Below are 19,576 nucleotides of genomic sequence, written 5' to 3' on the forward strand. Positions count from 1 at the left end.
GGCTGCCAGCTTGTCAAGAGGTCCCAGGAGAAAGCATGCAACAGGAAACCTCTAGTACAACACCAATACAAGCTACATGTCCAACCCAATCATACTCCTTGCCTATGGTTCTCTTTGAGGAGCAACTCCAAACAGTCCGTGCCATGGAGAGGGAGTTGGAGAAGGCTGTGGTCCTTGGACAGCTCTTGGGTCCATTCCCCTTCTCAAGCACAGCTTCACAATTGGCTCCATTCTACCTTGTGCATCAGCACCTCATGCACAGCAGAGGCAGCGCTGATGGGACAGGTGTCTTCATGAAATGCTTCACCTCCACAGAGGCAGGACAAGAGCTCGTCAATAGCTCCCTTGTGTCTGTGAAGGGGATCATCTACATGGTACTTTGGTATAATGGGTTCACATTCTCCACCTTGGAGTCATACCACCTATTCCCAAATACTCTCTCTCCTTTCCCTAGGCATTGTGGCAAAGTACCACTAACTAGTGGAGGTATTTGCTGGACTCTTGGCACCATGCTCCAAGCATTGTATCCACATGCAAATATCAAAAAGCAAAGTGGGGGTGCCAAAGGTATGCATGGCAATGGTAAAACATGAAGAAAATATGCGAAGTACTAGAGATCAAAGCTGATAGATCACTTCTCAATCGGCAGAGCATCGTCACAAGGTAGCATAGACAATGTCTAAGATGCTACACTTGTTGGGTGTAAAGGCCCTTTACACTCTCCCGTGTATATATTACTTTACACATGTGAACTAACCCTAGCGGGTGTAAGTATATCGTACCCTGAGTATAAATACATTCTTTTATTCTGTGTGTACCACACTAGTACACACCTATCTGTCGACTCTCACTCTCACACTCAAGCTCTTGTTGCACCTCAATTGACGTCTGTGCTCTCTCTGCTTCCGCTTGTACTCGTCAAACTAGTATCAAAGCATGATGGTTCACACACGCAGCTGTATCATCAACTCTCACAAGCACTAGTCGCCAATTGCAAGTGACAACCATAGTCGATAGCTGCGGGCGGCCACAGAATCCACGTCGACGGGGCAGCAACAATCGTCAAACCCAAGCGACACGCTAGCAGTGGAGACTAAGGTGACTCTTGCAATCAACACAAGGGAGCGCGACCAGGCGATAGGACTAGCACGTGGGGCTGAGGCAGATCAATATGCACCAAGCGGGAGCGCAACAGTCGACGGATTGGCACACAGGGCTGAGCGGACACGCACCAGGCAGGAGCTCATCAACCAGTCCTAGTCGACGGGCTGACCAACACACAACCACGCATGTGTGGTGGGCAACACAAGATGGAGGCCATGCAGTTGACGCAACACGTGTTGAGCTGACCGGAGCCATGGGCAGGTCAACAAGCCTCTTTACTAAATCTGGAATTTTCAGTTTTTCTTCCTTGTCTTCCGAGCGTTCACATGCATAAGCACAAATCATAAATCTATACAAATTTGCCCCAGGAAATTTGGGGCTTTTCCAGATTTGGTGCCTGTCACATACTTCAGTGACTCTAGACCCATAAATTGCAAACATTGAGTGCATGGGCCTCGGAAATTTTGGGGATTTTCAGGTGCAATTGAAATTTTTGCTCTGTTGAACCAATTCCTTTGGAATTTGTGCACTGTTGGATTCCCAAATTGGGACTCTTGCAAAATTCGTAAAATTTCTGTAACATTTGACCCACATTTGATGCTCAAGAACATGAATTGATGCAATTGGGACAATTTTACTGTAAAAATTTTGGGGCTTTCCACATTGTTGATGTATTTTGAGTTGATTTGAGACTAGACTGTGAAATTTGCAGCAGATTCACTACTGAGTGGGAGAATTTTGAGCTTTGGATGCTTCAAATGTTGTAAAAGGGCAGCTTCTCTTGGTATATGTATTGATGAATGCTCACTATCCAATGAAACAGTGGTAAATACAGCATTTGGGTCATTGCATTTGAGCATTATGGTGATGTATTACTGAAGTGGGAGCTGTCATTAATGCAAATGTATCAAATTTGATTCGTGTATATGTTGTAATCAGTACTTGAGTCTGAAATTGCAGCTAAAAATCTGCTTCTTGGACACCTTGAAAGTACAAAAGTGTGTACTTGTTATATTGAGCAACCTTGCTATTGGTGGAAAGCATTCAGCCCTTTATTGCAGTTGTTTATTGCTGAAGATGGCTGGCAGTACATCTACATCTAACACAGAGAATCTCTTTGAAATTCGTCAATTCGATGGCAATAGTTTTGATCTTCGGAAAGATCGTATGCAAGGTATACTCTTTCTAAAGGATTGTGATGATGCTTTAGCAGAACATAAGCCAGTTGCTCTGTCAGATGAGGATTGAGCTAAAATGAATAAAAAGGCCATTACTTACATTAAAATGGCAATCACAAATGATACCTTGGTTGATATAAACGGGCTTGATACTGCCTACGCAGTTTGGGAGAAAATCAAGGCTACTTATGAGAATACAACTCCTGTCAACCAGGTACATCTCATGCAAAAGTTGGTCAACTTAAAGCTTGATAATTGAGGGCTATCTTCTTGCTCATGATCTTGCCCATTCATGGGAAGCATTGGTTGTGTCATTAAGCAATAACCCCAACTTGACATTTGATGGTGTGTGTGGTTCTATTCTCAATGAAGACATTAGACGCAAGGTAAGTGGGAAAAATAGTGGATTAGCCTACAATGTAAGAGAAAAAACCGAAAAAAGATCTAATGTTGTAAATAAGAACAAAAATCGCAACAAAAGCAACAAAAAACAGCAAGATGTAACTCGTTATCAATGTGGTCGCAAAGGGCATAAAAAGCCCGATTGCAAGTACTTTAAAAGGAAACAAGAACACAAGAAGCAAGCTAATGCAAAAGACAAAGAATGAAAAGGATGGCAGCTCTACCCCTAAAGAGATAGAAAAAGTAAATGCGGTATCTAGTGTTGTTATATTGAGGAAATTGAAGAGGATAAAATGCTGAAATCCACATACTATGACAATGGAGGACATGTATATCACTAAAACGGATAAGATAGATACTTTGTTGTCGGCTGATGATGGCTTGTCACAATCATGGATTGTTGATAGCGATGCTTCATTTCATGTGACTCCATCTTTGGAGTGGTTTTCTTCTTATGCAGAAGGTAACCTTGGAAAAGTCTACCTTAGCAACAATCATGCATGTGATATTGAAGGAATGGGCCCCATACACCTCGCCCTTGAAAATGGTCACCGATTGATCCTTCATGATGTTAGGTATATACCTGACATCAAGAAGAGTTTGCTTTTTGTTGGGCAGCTAAACAACAAAGGTTACTTCACTACTTTTGGTAGTGGAGTGTGGAAGATACAAAAAGGGTCTATGCTAGTCACTAGAGGTGGTAAAAAGAAGACTATATATTATCTCTACTGCAAGGCACTTCCTGGAAAGAATGTTGCAGTTACTAAAGTGCAATCACACATGGAGTTATGGCACAAACATCTTGGACACATGAGCCAAAAGGGTTTGCAGGCACTTTCTTCACTTTGAAGAGTTGATGTGGAAAACTCAAAGCTTAACTTTTGTGATGACTGTGTTCTGGGTAAACATGTAAAGAGTCTATACTCTCATGGAGCCTCTAGAATGGCATGTATCTTGGATTTAGTCCATTCTGATGTATGCACTATACCAATAAAAACTCATAGTGGTTTCCGTTATTTTGTGTCTTTTATTAATGACCATTCTAGAAAACTATGGGTTTACTTGCTCAAGCAGAAAAGTGAGACATTGAATGCTTTTAAAAGGTTTTATGCATTTATTAGTACTCAAAAGGGTTTAAAATTAAAATGCATAGTAACAGATAACAAGGTAGAGTATGTATCTAAAGAATTCAATAAATTTTGTGATACAAATGGTATTAAAAGGGAGCTTACTACTCCTTATAATCCGTCATCTAATGGTGTGGCTAAGCGAATAAATCGCACATTATGTGAGAAGATTCTATGCATGTTGTCCACAACTAATCTCCCGCAATTGTTTTGGGGAGAGGCACTTAAAACCACAGTGCATATCTGCAACCGATCTCCACACCGTGCACTTGAAAGTGGGATTCCTGAAGAGGTTTGGTCTGGCAAACCTGCTTCAAATGACCACTTAAGGGTCTTTGGCTACGAATGCTATGTACACGTACCTGTTGATAGCAGAACCAAACTTGACATGAAATCTTATAAAGGTATCTTAATGGGTTAACGAGATGAGGGTGAAATGGGCTATAGAGTTTGGGTTCCAAGCATAAAAAATGTGCTATACAGCCGGGATGTGGTACTTCATGAGTCAAAGTTGCTGAAAAATGTCACATCTAATGACTCAGATAAAAAGAAAGTTAAATTTCAGCATGATCAGTCACTTGAACAGTCATCAGTCACTGAAAATTCAGCTTCTTTTGATGCTGATTATGACAATCAGCATATTATTATTGAGCCAGACAAAAATGGGCAGCAAGGGGATGCTCAAATTCAGCTAGGGCACCAAAATCAGCATGCTGAGAATGAATTACAGTAGCCTGAAATTGTATTACAGCAACCTGAACGTGCAGTTCAACAACCAAATAATGAGGTCATTGACATTCCCTTGGATGTGGATTCATTACCTGATAACACAAATCATTGGGAAAGGTCTGTACATGTCAGAAGACCTACACAAAGGTTTGATCCTTCTTTGGACTACATTTTGCTTACAAATGAAGTTGAGCCTCTTATCTATAAAGAGGCTTTATCATGTGAATTGAAGAAAAAGTGGGAGCTAGCTATGGGGAAGAAATGAAGTCATTGTATCAAAATGATACTTGGGATTTGGTGACATTGCCCAAGGATAGGAAAGCCATTCCTAACAAATGGGTCTATAAAATCAAATGTGTAGATGGCAAACCCAAATACAAAGCCAAACTTCTAGCTAAGAGCTATACACAAAAGGAGGGCATTGATTTTCAGGAAGAGTTCTCTCATGTTATCACAATGACCACTCTTCAAGTGTTACTTGCCATTGTAGCATCTATGGATCTTGAACTTTATCAGATGGATGTTAGAACTGCATTCCTGCATGGTGATCTGGAAGAAGAGTTGTATATGAAACAGCCCGAAGGTTTTGTTATACAAGGAAAGGAGCATTTGATATGTAAGCTTAAGATAAGCTTGTATGGTTTGAAACAGGCTCCTACACAATGATATAAAAAGTTTGATGCCTTCATGCTCTCACGTGGATTTAAAAGAAGTAGTGTTTATCACTGCTTATATATTAAGAAGACTGATGATGAAAGCCTTATTATACTTGTGCTTTATGTGGATGATATGCTTATTGCTAGTAAGCATAAAAGCTAGATTAATGCATTGAAAAGATAGCTAAATTCAGCCTTTTCCATGACGGATTCAGGTGCAGCTGAACACATTTTGGGCATGCATGTGACAAGAGATAGCGACCGAAAGCTCTTATTTCTCTCACAAGAAAGGTACATCAACAAAGTACTTGATCGTTTTTCTATGGCAGATGCTAATCCTCTTGGTATGCCTTTACCACCATATCTTAAGCTTAGCAAGGCAGATTGCCCAAAAGATGATAAGGCAGTCACCCACCTCTATCAAGGGTGTTCCTTATGCTTCAGCTTGTGGCTCACTCATGTATGCTAGGGTTGCCACTAGACCTGACATTGCTCATGCAGTGGGAGTTGTGAACAGGTTTATGTCAAATCTTGGCAAAGCACATTGGAAAGCAGTGAAATGCATCTTACGGTACCTTAAGGGCACACAAAGAAAATGTATTTGCTATGAAAAGGGTACGTTAGATCTGCAGGGGTATTGTGATGTAAACATGGCAGGTGACTTGGATACTCGCAAGTCTTCTAACGGATACATATTTAACTTGACTGGTGGAGCAGTTTCTTGGTACTCTAGATTGCAAATGATAGTAGCACTCTCTACCACTGAGGCTGATTATATTTCAGCCACTGAAGCTTCAAAAGAAGCTGTTTGGCTTGGTCGTTTGGTCAAGGATTTTGGGCTACCCACCAAAACACTTGTACCTTGATGTGATAGCTAGACTACTGTATGCTTGGCTAAGAATGCCATGTTTCATGCACATACCAAAGACATTGATGTACAGTATCACTTTATCAAATAGGTTCTGGATGATGGTCTAGTCACACTGACTAAGATCAGATCATATGATAACCTTGCAGACGTTCTCATTGCAAAGGCTCAACATGAGCATTGCATTAGACTTGTGGGAGTTGGTTAAAGGTTCGCTTAGGACCTTTAAGTGGGAGGTTGTTGGGTGTAAAGGCCCTTTACGCTCTCCCATGTATCTCCCGTGTATATATTACTTTACATATGTGAACTCACCCTAGCAGGTATAAGTTTATCGTACCCTAAGTAAAAATACATTCTTTTATTCTGTGTATAACACACTGGTACACACCTATCTGTCGACTCTGACTCTCACACTCAAGCTCTTGCTGCATCTTGATTGACGTGTGCTCTCTCTGCTGCCACTCATACTCATCAATACTTGTGGAGATTTCTCAAAGTGCACCTAGTTTGGGTGCAAGCAAAGTTAGTAGGAATCCTTTCACCAAATGGAGATACCTTCTATGATGGATGATGAGGGATTCACTAGAGTCCAATGCCGCCGTGGCAAGGACCATGCAGCAACCCAACAACCCCAACTAAGAGAGGGTACCCATGCTCAGGCCAACAATGTTAGCATCACCCCCCTCTTGCAACAACACCACCCCCATTGCGAGCATCATCACCACCTACCCCCCTCAACCTTGTGAGAAGTCGATGCAGCAATGGAAGCATATACATGTGCTGAAATAGACTGCTGAACATAAGACAAAAGAGAAAGGAAAGAGAGAGCAGAAGAGCACTGCAAAAGAAGAGAACTCAGATGAATGCTCAAGAAATGGAATCCATGTACCAAGACATGAGACAATATAGAACCAAATGTGAGTCACTAGTTGTGAAGGCTAGGCACATATTTTAGGCATTTTTATTATGCATTATTTATGGCATTTTAGGGCATTTTGATGCCACTTGGTCAACATTTAATGTTTCCCGGCCAATTGTTATGTAGGGCATATTTATGGCCTGTATATTCTGTGCTTCTCCTCATTAGTTAATATATTCATGTGTCATCACCTATAGGTTCTTGGTGGAGAGAGGAGCCAATGCCAGTGCCTTCACAACTAGTGACTCACATTTGGTTCTGTACTGCCTCATGTCTTGGTATATGGATTCCATTTCCTGAGCATTCATCTGAGTTCTCTTCTTTTGCAGTATTCAATTGTTCTCTCTTTCCTTTCTCTTCTGTCTTATGTTCAATTGTCTATTTCAGCATATGTATATGCTTCCATTGCTGCATGGACTTCTCACAAGGTTGAGGAGGTGGGGAGGGGGGGTAGGTGGTGATGATGCTTGCAATGGTGATGATGCTAACATGGCTGGCCTTAGCACTCAGACATAGTCTTTACATAGTGTGTTTTCACACTGTCATTACTTGTGTCTCTTGACACACTGTAATCTGTGTGAGAGTGCGCAACGGAAGAAGAACACGAACACAGAGGAGAGGAGAGAGAAAGCAGGGAATGAAGGAAGAAAGTCTGCACTGACTGAGATGAATGCTGAATACACTGAAATGGACGGAGCAGTCCCTACATGCAGCCCGGAGCGTCAGTGAGGGTACCAAAACAGACTGAAAGCAATGGCAGCATCAATGCCGGAGCGGGAGAGGACGGAGAGAGTGCTGAACCTGCAGAAGACAATGCTAGAAATGACTGGGGGGCTGCTATATATAGCCCCAGGCCAGAAAACTGGCCGACCTGCCAAATCTGGCCGACTTGGCCAGATCTGGACGACCTGCCAAATCTGGCCGACTTTGGCCAGATCTGGCCGACCTGCCCAGAAAACTGGGCCTACTGCACATAAACAGCCCAGTGTGGGCTGTGTGACTCCCGAAAACTGAATACAGACAAGAACAGCAACTAATAAGCTGACAGAGCTCCTCTGTCTCCTGTCAGACTCTGACAGGAGCTCACAACCAGGAGATGACAGACTGAGAATGATAAAAGAGCAGGCTAACACCCCCTCTCAGATCCTGGGAGGGTCTGAAGACCTAAGAACCGCATGTGATGAAGCAAAGAAGCCTGAGGCAAAGGCTTCGTAAAGAGATCAGCTGCATTGGCCGCCGTAGGACAATAGACCACCACCAGCTCCAAATCCACGATCCGCTCTCGAACATAGTGATACTGAACCTCAATGTGCTTCGTGCGAGCATGAAACACCGGGTTCTTGGCCAGAGCAAGAGCACTCTGGTTGTCCATGCGCAGCTCCGTAGGTCCGGTCTGGGAAAAGCCAATCTCCGCCAGTAAGCGACGAAGCCAAACTGCCTCCATAGCGGTCGAACATAAGGCCCGATACTCAGCCTCTGTAGAAGAAAGTGCCACAGTAGGCTGCTTCTTGCTGCTCCAAGAGACAGCACCGGATCCAAGGGTGAAAGCATAACCTGTAGTGGATCGTCTCGAATCCACATCACCTGCCCAATCAGAATCACTCCATCCAGAAAGGGTAATCCCATCTCCATACATGATCCCGAAGGATCGAGTCCCCTGTAAATAGCGAAGAACCCGCAAGGCTGCCTGCCAGTGATCCTGTGTAGGAGTCTTCATAAAAGAAGACAATAAAGCCACCACAAAAGAGATATCCGGCCGAGTGTGAAGCAGCCAGATGAGAGAGCCGACAAGGCACCTGTAACGAGTGGCATCTGTAAGGGGGACTCCATCTGCCAAAAGCTTGGACTCAGGGTCCATGGGCATGAGATAGGCCGACACGCAACCATATCAAACTCCGAAAGAAGCTCGGAGATGTACCTATGCTGCGAGATAAAGATGCCCTGTGCCATCTGATAGATCTCCAGGCCTAGAAAGAAGTGAAGGATCCCTAGATCCGTCATGTCAAACTCCTGCTGAAGAATGGACCGAGTATGCTCCACCTGCTGAGTGTCGCTCCCTGTAAGGATAAGATCATCAACATACAAGATAAGGAAAACAGAAAGGGAATCCACAACCCGTAAGTAGAGATTGGGATCATGAGCGGAGCGCGCAAAGCCACTCTGTAGAAAGAAGCGGTCAATCCTCTGGTACCAAGCACGACGAGCCTGCTTCAGGCCATAAAGAGCCTTCCGCAGCCTGTAGACATGATCCTCCTTCCCCTGCACAAGAAAACCAGGAGGTTGTGTAACATAAATCTCCTCCTCAAGAACGCCATTCAGAAAAGCAGACTTGACGTCCATCTGATAAACAGGCCAACGGTGGTGAGCGGAAAGAGCCAAAAGAACTCGAATGGTGGACATCCTAGCTGTAGGAGCAAAAGTCTCGAAGTAGTCCAAGCCTACGCGCTGGGCAAAACCCTTGGCAACAAGCCTAGCCTTATGCTTGTCCAAGGAGCCATCTGCAAGATACTTGGTCTTAAAGACCCATTTCACACCTATCACCTTCCATTTCTCGGGACGCGGAACAAGCTCCCAAGTATGGTTTCGCTCGATGGAATCGAGCTAAGCCTGCATAGCCTGTCTCCAAATATCCTGTGCAAGAGCCTCCTCCACAGTGGAAGGCTCGGAATCCTGAAGAATCTGAGACATAAGAGCATAGTTCACACATAGTGAACTATCCCGCTGGGCCTGTAAACGGGCTGATCGACTTGGACCTATAGAAGAAGCAGGAAAGTGAGTAACACCTGAATCCTGCATGAGCCGGCGATACCATAAGGGAATCCTAAGAGACTCCTGCTACTGCGAGGGAGACCGGGTAGTCTCCGGAACCTGCAAAGCACCCAAATTGGAGAGGGACTCCCCCTCACCAAAGGAAGGTAGATCCTCCGCATCGGAAGAAGGCTGTGTATCCCGTGAAGATCCCGAAGTGGAGGTGGAAGAGCTCGTAGGAGACGGAGGCACATACACCAAAGGGGAAAGGGAAGCCGAAGGAGGAGGAATCGGGGGGGTGCTAAGGGGTATCCTGGAAGGAAGAGAAGGTGGGCCGGGGGGGGGTCCGTCGATGACGAAGAAGCACCTGTAATGGAACCATCAATCGGATCCTCAGAGGCTGAAGCCTCATCAAAGATCACATCCCTGCTTACCTCAACCTTCCGTGTCGTCGGGTCGTAAAGCCGATATCCCTTCGTGGTCGTGCTATAACCCACGAAGATAAGCTTTCTCGACTTAGAGTCGAACTTCGTCTTCCTCTTCTTCTTGTCCACATGGACAAAAGCATCGCACCCAAAGATGCGAAAATGGGGCACGGAAGGCTTCTTTCCAAAGAAAGCCTCATAAGGAGTCATGTCCTGTAAAGCCGAAGTCGGAGAGCGGTTGCGAATATGCACCGCTGTAGCCACCGCCTCACCCCAAAGGAAATGAGGAAGACTCCTATGCTCCAGCATAGATCGGGCCATCGCCACCATGGTCCGATTCACACACTCCACCACACCATTCTCAGATGGTGTGTTCGGATGTGAATACTCCACCCGAATACCATGATCCCTGCAAAACTAAGAGAAAAGGTGAGAAGTGAACTCGCCACCGTGATCAGCTCGAACGCCATGAACCTTGGAAGTTGTTTGAGTCTCCACAAACACCTGCCACTCACAGAAACGGGAGTACGCCTCGCTCTTGTACTCCAAGAAATAAGGCCACACATAACGACTAAAGTCGTCCACAATCAGCATCAAATACCTGGCCTTCCCAAGGGAGGCCGTGCCCATAGGTCCGCAAAGGTCGGTGTGAACCAACTCAAGCGGAGAAGTAGCCCTCTGAGAAGCAACCTGAGGGTGAGGCTGCCTATGCTGCTTGCCCCTCAAGCAGCTAGGGCACAAAGTGTGAAGAGGAGGGAAATCTGGAAGGCCCTCCACCATCTTCCTCCTAGAAGCCCGCCGAAGAGAATCGAGGTTCAAATGACCATTCCGAGCATGCCAAAGCAGCCCAAGCTCATGGGAAGTCCGCGCAACCAAGGCTGTGAGTGTATAAAGCCCACCCTCCTGTGTACCTGTCCAAAGAGCATCACCTGTAGAAGCATCCTCCACTGTGACTGCATCCTGAGTAAAAATGACTCAGGTACCTAGCTGAGTAAGGCCATGCACAGACAATAGATTAAAACCCAAATCAGGGATATAGAGAACTTTGGCGGAGGAAGACCGCCTATCAGAAAACATAGGTAGAGTCCCCACGCCTCGAACAGGGACTGTAGAATTGTCACCAATGGTGACTGTACCCCCTCGGAAACGAAGATCCTGAAGCCAATCCTGGCGGAAGGTCATATGTAAAGATACTCCACTGTCTACGAGCCAAGGCTTCTCCTGAGTGGTAGAAGCTAGGGCTGTATCCTCCTCAACAAAGACATGCACAAACGCAGATTTTGTCGTGGCTGGGGCCGCCTTCGAGTCCTTCTCCTTGGGCTTCAAATGGGGATACTTCTGCCAACACTTCTCCTCGGGATGAGTGCCCTTCCCACAGTGGGGACATTTGGGCTTCTTCTCCTTCGCATCCTTCTTGTCCTCCTCCTTCTTGTCCTTGGCCTTCTCCTTTTGTTTCTTCTTCTTGCCGCCACCTGTGCCTGCGGTGAAAGCCTTGGTGGAGCCACTGGCTCCCACCTCTTTGAGTCGCTCGTCATGCTCCAAGACAAGCGGGGAAAGCTCCTCCCATAGGAGTGTCTCACGGGTCCTCGAGGTGATGAGGCTGGTATAGAAGACATCATAACGGGATGATGGCAGCTGAGTCAACAGAATCATCGCCATATCCTCAGACGATATCATATGACCAAGAGAGGCTAACTCGCCTCGCATATCCTCCATCTTCGTGATGTGCTCCTTCATGGAAGGAGAATCATCAAGACTGAGCATCCGCAACTTCTTCTCCAAGGAAATCTTGTGGGCAAACGTCTTGTGCTACTACAAAGACGCAAGCTTCTTCCACACTTCCGCCGCGGTCTGTAACCTGTGAACATGTACAAGAACGGAATCATGTAGACTCATAAAAAGAAAGGAACGGGCTCGAGAGTTGAGCCTATCCCACAAGGCTGCACGGTCCATAGAGGTGCCATCGGACGAATCCGCGGGGGGAAGGTCGATGGGCCAAGAAACAACCTCCCAAAGGTCAAATGTATCGAGGATGCATGCCACCTTGCACGACCAGAGGGAGTAGTTGGAACCATCCAACTTATCTTCCTTTGGAAAGGAAAGGAGAATCGGCACCTGAATGGAGGGAATCAAGGAAGGCATCCGCACATCTGAAGCAGTCCTCACGGAAGATACCTTCACGGTAGATGGAACCCTCTGAGATGCATGGACTGAAGAAGGACGAGTGCGAGGAGGTTCTTCCCGACGTCGAACCTCCTGATAATCCCGCCTCCGCTCAGAGGAATGATGAGAAAGGAGTTCATCCTCTGAGTCGTCAAAGCCTGAAAACTGGTAAGACATCTTCCAATCTGCAAAATACCAAAGAAAGTTGTGCCGATGTCGAAATATGACCAGCAGTTTGGTCACCAACCACCAAGACGCAGGCTGAGAATGCCTACAAACACCTGGATCTGCAAAACGCAAAGATGACTGATGACGATCACTAGAAAAGAAACCATCAGCACCAGGAAGCAGCCAGAAAATGAGTCGCCAGCAGGAAATGTGCCGCCTGGTGTGGTAGCGACCAGCAGAACTGCAAAACGTAGGCTGAAGATGAGTCGCCCAGCAGAAGGAGGAACAGCCTGATGGAAAACGTAGGGATGATGTGTCGCTGGATGACGTGGCAGCCTCTAAAGACAGCGTTTATAGCAAATGCAAGAAGAAGAGCCTCCGACAGGGGCCACCTGGGCAGTTGCAGATTAGATGACAGCAGCAGAGAGGTATCTCTCTCCAGTGGATATGTCCTCCGTGCTCTCAATCAGGCGATGGTACCATGTGAGAGTGCGCAACGGAAGAAGAACACGAACACAGACGAGAGGAGAGAGAAAGCAGGGAATGAAGGAAGAAAGTCTGCACTGACTGAGATGAATGCTGAATACACTGAAATGGACGGAGCAGTCCCTGCACGCAGCTCGGAGCATCAGTGAGGGCACCAGAACAAACTGAAAGCAATGGCAGCACCAATGCCGGAGCGGGAGAGGACGGAGAGAGTGCTGAATCTGCAGAAGACAATGCTGGAAATGACTGGGGGGCTGCTATATATAGCCCCAGGCCAGAAAACTGGCCGACCTGCCAAATCTGGCCGACTTGGCCAAATCTGGCCGACCTGCCCAGAAAACTGGGCCTACTGCACATAAACAGCCCAGTGTGGGCTGTGTGACTCCCGAAAACTGAATACAGACAAGAACAGCAACTAATAAGCTGACAGAGCTCCTCTGTCTCCTATCAGACTCTGACAGGAGCTCACAACCAAGAGATGACAGACTGAGAATGATAAAAGAGCAGGCTAACAATCTGCTCTTCCACTGATAAAATCTGAGAATTCTGGAGTTGATTTGCTGCTGTCCCTACAAATCCAACATGGAAAAAGACTCTCCAACAGCTCATTTCAAAGGAGTCGGGTTTCACACCTGGCAAATCCGCATCAAACTCATCCTGATGAAGAAGAGCCTCTAAGCCATTACCACTATAAAAAAAAGAAGCCTCGTAATGCGGACCTTACAGTCACTTGGCAAAAGAATGATGATAAAGCTCAGGTCATTATCAAACGGAAACTAGACGACAGCTATATCTACCATGTGGATAGCTATGATACTTCACAGGATACATGAAAGAGACTTGACACTTTGTTTGGTGCACAGTCTAAGTCATCAAAGTATGGTCTTCTCATTGAATTTTTTAAGCTTAAAATGAAGTCCAACACATTACTTGCCACACATCTAAATTACATGGAATGACTTCTAATCCAGCTTGCAAGAATCAACATTAAAATGGAATATATTTGCATTGGTGTTCTACTTAAAAGTTCACCTCCTGAATATAATAATGTATCAACAACTCTAATCAATATGCCAAACCCTAAGCTTGTTGATATCCAAGCATCACTGTTAGAGGAGAAAAAGAAACTAAAAACTAAGGAAGAACCAAGCACCTCTAGAGATGAACAAGTATTATATGTTGACAACAAGTACAAAGGCAAGAAGAATCAGCTTTTATGTGACTTTTGCAAAAGGACCAGAAATACCGAGAAGTTCTGCCAGGCCAAAAAGAGGTCCCAAAAGACCTATCTAGTTGTTGTTAAAAAAGAAGAAGAGCATGGAGCAAAAGAAAAAGAAGAAGAAGACCACTAGGAGAAGGACAAACCTCATCAGTCCTTCTATTCGGATAGACTTTTTTAGCTTTGTATTGCCTAACCCTAATTGGACATAAACTTATAAACTCCTCATGTAGCCTTGTACTACAACCTCTATACACTTTGTGAGACCCTTGCTACAGCCTCTGGATGTCCACCATGTTTATGATATCCAAACTTAGCCTTTTTTGTGCCAGTCTCTAGTGTTTTGCCATGTCTATGGTGTGCCCACACTTTGCAGGTGTTGCTTTCACTAAAGCCTCTATATGCTTTGTACTTCTGGTTGTGAATGAGAAGGGGTATTGAGATGTTTGCAATCCCATCTACTTCAGTCTCTTTGGAAGAAGCAGTGAGGGCTCAAGACTAGAATCCTATATGCACAATAGGAGAAGTGCTACCATCCAGTTTCCCATAAAGCATTGTACTTGCTCTCTTTTCTAATGCAATGTCATAGTACTTTTGTCCTTTAGTAAAGTCTCTGCATCATTATCAGCCAATACACAAGATTGTGTTTATGAGTCCAAGCTTCCATCTTGGCACCTGATTCACTTGTGTAACAATCAGTCGTGTCAGTGTCTTCATGAACTCACTCTTTCTCTACCAACCTTCATAGCTTCCGCATCTGCCATACTCTAGATCCCGCATATTTTAACACATCCTTAGTGTGTACTTCAACTTTCTTGATAAATCACCTCTTGAGAATGTCACTATTTAACTACAACAAAATGAGAAGTCAAGTCAATAGCAGCCTGCCAAACTGGAGCCAATACCAAGTCTTGTCATGGCCAGGAAGAAATGCCAGACATTGTCCTTTGGTGTGTAAGAATTAAAGAAGCAACCCTACAAGTCGACATGTGCTTCCTCACCTCCACTGCCTTCCAGTGATTGATATGTAGCCAGCATGCAGTGCGATGAAGAGATCAAACACTAACACTGTACATTACTCTGAGACTGATCCAAAATTCAGACTGAAAACAATATTTATAGTCAAAAAGGATGTGCTTATGATCATGCCTCATTCATACTAAGAGAATAATGTGATTATTATCGTACCTCATTCAAACTGAAGAATGCAAAAAGAATAATGCAACTATGACCATACCTAACTCATACAAAAACAATGAGATGGTGATCAAGGAATAATGACCGAACACAACAATTAGCAGCTAATGTGAAAGACAAAACTGTTGTTCCAAAGCAGAGTGGTAAAAAACAATTCAGGGAACGGCAAAAATAGGACAGTTTGATCAGATGGAATGATAAAGCCACGCAAAAATGGAACAGCTTGATCAGATGGAACGGCATAAACACAACAGTTCGTGAAGCCTCACCTTGCCGACAAAGACACAGAAGAGGCTCTAGCTGTCCGCAGAGCTTTTAGCTTCAAGGAGACAAACGGACGCGTGAATGTGCTTTCTTCCTCTTCTTATTCCTATAAGCTCGCGAAGAGGGAAGGCAACTCGATTGAAGTTTTCAATTAAGACAGCGATGAATTACTCGCCGCTTATATTAAGGATTCGCATTGCATGTATAGAGTTCACCGAGCATGAAAGTTTTTATTCAAAAGTTGGTGCGCTTTGAATAAGAGAACGTAGTCCCATGGGGTCTTTACCAAGGTAGTATTATGCACATTAGAGTGCAAACTCCACACGACTTGATGGAGTGGTCTCCTTTCAACACAATCAACACATGGGCATGTACTTTTGACTTGAACTCCCAGTTCCATGAGTCAAAAGACAACTTGATCAAGAAAGAAGATACTAATTATCCTTCAACATAGCACATGATGATGCAATCTCTTAAACCTTGAATTTCAATGACTTAGTTGGGATTTAACTTGGCATGATGATTACTTTATCAGTCAACTTTGTCAAGGATTGAAAGATGATGTGAAATATCTGATATTGACCATAAAAAAGGCCCATGCATTGAGTAAGTTTATTGCTCGACCAATCAAATGCAATAATTGACTATTTGAGAGGTAACGAGAAAAGTGTCATGGGGCATATTTGAGTTCTACTACAATGAAGACATTACATGATGCAACTACTCCAAGAGGATCCAGTATTCAGGGTTCAGATTGATTTGGCCTAATGCAAGTGCCTCTTAGCAAACAATAATAATGACAAAAGAGACAAATCGATGGTTTATGCATGTACTGTGGAGAGCTTGAACATCCAACCCTAATAGAGACTCTAAAGAATCCCTAATAGAGGTCTCTCCTACTTGCTCATCCTACATCAAACTTCATGATACCAACAAAGATTTGCATGGAGGATAGTCAAGTGAATGTGTAAGCACTATGACACTTTGATGCAATGCGTGCTTCACAAATAAAGAATCTATGAGATGACAAGGCATATCTCTTGGGAAAAATTTTCCAACACAATGTTTGCAAAGGTCATTAACAGTCAATCACTCGCTTTGAGTGGCCTATACGAAGGTGGCACTAAAAGACCTTATATTAAATACCCATGTTGAATATCATCAATTGTCCAAACAAATTTATTGTCATTGAGTTACATAATCCCAATGTTGATTGAGAACTCAAAAGGTCAAACCAATGACAGTGCAATGTGACCAATATACATTGGGGCTAAAGTCCATGCATCAATCAAAGAAGAATCTAACATTTCTAATAATTACTACTAATAAGTCAAAGGATGATATCGAGAATGCTCTTACACCCTGATATGTGGAGCATAATGATGCATTCGAGAATATGAAAGTAGATTTGCTACTAGAGCATTGACCTTAAAATTGCGCATAGAGCTACAAAAAGGAACTTGGTCTCTTTGGCCCAATATACAAGTTATCTCAATATGAGTTAGTAGAGTTAAGGAAGGAAACATATTGATGAGAATCTTCTCACAAGGGTTTCATAGGTCACTCAAAGTCTCAAACAAGTGATTCTATATTATTTGTCAGAAAAAGGATGGGTCTCTTCTTATGTGTGTGGGTTAGAGAGGTCTCAAGAAGATAACTATATAAAGAATCATTACCCTCTTCCATTGATTCCAAAGCTCCTGGAGTAACTTGGAAAACCAATGGTATTCACAAAGAATGACCACCATCATGGAGCTTATAACCTTGTCAAAATAAGAAAAGGTGATGAATGGAAGACAACTTCCACATGATGTATAGACACATTGAGTAATTATCATGCCATTTGGCCTCATTAATGATCTAATTATCTTTCAATACTTGATAAGTAATATCTTTTATGAATGCTTGGATGAATTTGCGGTGATTTATCTAGATGACATATTGATATTTTCCAAGGGTCAAGAGAAACATGAGCATTATGTAAAGATAGCTCAAATAAGGTATGAGAAATGGAATTATATAAAAAACTTGAAATTTTCTATTTTCACCAAAGTGAAGTTGAGTTTGTTGGAAGAGAGGGAGAGAGACAGAGTGGAGTAGAAGATGAGCCTCAGCTCATTGTTGTTCTTCTTCCATTATTCTTCCATCATACTAACTGAAAGACACTTACACACATAGGTATGACTAACCAAGACTAGTTGTGGTTGAGTCACTGACTACACCGACTTATTGAATGTCACACACATGTACAACTATATCTAGCTAATGTCGGTCACACACATAAAGATAGACTGACTAAAGAGTAACGGGAGCTTAATATTCTAACACTCCCCCTCAAGCTCAAACCATTTGATAAACTCCAAGTAGCTGTCTCAAGTATATGAACTTTTCTTTACCAAGAGACTTGGTAAATATGTTTGCTACCTGGTCTTCAATCTTCACATGAATTAAGTTAATCTGCCCTATAAGAACTATTTCTCTGATAAAGTGGTAGTGAACCACAATATGTTTGGACCTAGCATTGTAGATAGGATTGCTAGCTAACATAACACTACTGAGGTTATCACAATGCAATCTCACTCTGCTTTCCAGATGTATTCCCAAGTCTTTCAGCAGTTTCATTAACCAAACTACTTCGCAAGCTCTAAGGCAGCTCCTCTGTACTCAGCTTCTGTACTAGACAATGCAACAATAGGCTATTTCTTACTCTGCCAATTGTTCATACTATTGCCCAATCCAAATGCATAACCACTGGTTGACCTCCTATCATAGGTACAACCAGCCCAATCAGCATCAGTAAACCCTGTCAAGTCAAGGGTTTTTCCATATGCATAAAACAACCCATAATTTGTAGTACCCTTTGCATATCTCATGATCCTCTTGACTGCATCTAAATGTGGTTTGCGAGGCTTCTGCATGAATTGACTAATCAGCCCCAATGGATAACATAAGTCAGGATGGCAGGTAATAGTCAAGTATATTAAGCTGCCCACCATTGTCAATAAATGGTCACATTTTATATGTCATTCCCAACATCAATCTGCAGCTTGACATTCTGATCAAGAGGTGTCTCTATAGGCTTGCATTCAACCATACCATACTTTTGTAACATGTCATGAGCATACTGCTTCTGTAGTAGCCATATACCTTGAGGCGTAGAGACTACCTTAATCCTAAGAAAATACTTTAGTTCACCAAGGTTTTTGACTCTGAATTCAACCTATAAACATGATTTAATTTTAGCAATGCCCTCTTCATCATCTCTAGTGATGATAAGATCATCTACATAAACCACTAGAAACACATATCCATGATTTTTCGTCGTGAACAGACTGTGATCTGCATCACCCAATCTAAATCCATGTTGCTGTAAATAATTGCTAATCTAAGCATTCCATGCTCTAGGTGCCTGTTTCAGTCCATATAAAGCATTTTTTAGCTTACATACATGTGTAGGAAAGTCCAGGTGAACATAACCTTCAAGCTCCTTCATATATACTTCCTCAACCGAATCACCGTTCAAGAAAGCATTCTTGATGTTCATTTGCCATAATTTCCAGCCTTTGCATGTTGCCAACCAATGACAGTTCTGATTGTTGCCATTTTAGCTACCGGACTGAAAGTCTCCTCATAGTCAAGGCCATATTGTTGTGCATACTCTTTTGCAACCAGCCTGGCCTGATAGCGTTCTAACGAACCATCTGACTTTCACTTAACCTTGTACATCCGTTTGCAACCAATGGGGACTTTGCCTTCAAGCAACTCAACCAATTCCCATGTCTCATTTTCAGCCAGGGCTGCATACTCCTCATCCATGGCAGCACACCAGTTATCATCTATAACTGCATCATCAAACTTTGTAAGTTCTTTGCAACCTATCACACTAGCTATACATGCATAATGGTGGGTTGAATAACCAGTGT

General features: G+C 43.6%; 1 protein-coding gene across 3 annotated transcripts in view; it reads right to left on the reverse strand.

Annotated features, from left to right (window-relative positions):
- LOC148020374 (transcription initiation factor TFIID subunit 4b-like) overlaps positions 1-15,837 on the reverse strand; it is a 110,164-nt gene extending 94,327 nt beyond the window's left edge. For 2 of the 3 annotated variants that reach the window (XM_087700955.1, XM_087700956.1), the window contains exon 1: positions 15,659-15,836. The gene's annotated coding sequence lies outside the window, so the exon portion shown is untranslated. Of the gene's footprint in view, positions 1-15,658 lie in introns of all 3 variants that reach the window. The other variant, XM_087700957.1, reaches the window with a different exon arrangement.
- Positions 15,838-19,576: the final 3,739 nt, after the last annotated feature.

This window comes from Lygodium microphyllum, chromosome 19, assembly GCF_053477565.2.
Source record: "Lygodium microphyllum isolate KBCC chromosome 19, Lygodium_microphyllum_v1.1.10, whole genome shotgun sequence".
NCBI classification, from domain to species: Eukaryota; Viridiplantae; Streptophyta; class Polypodiopsida; order Schizaeales; family Lygodiaceae; genus Lygodium; species Lygodium microphyllum.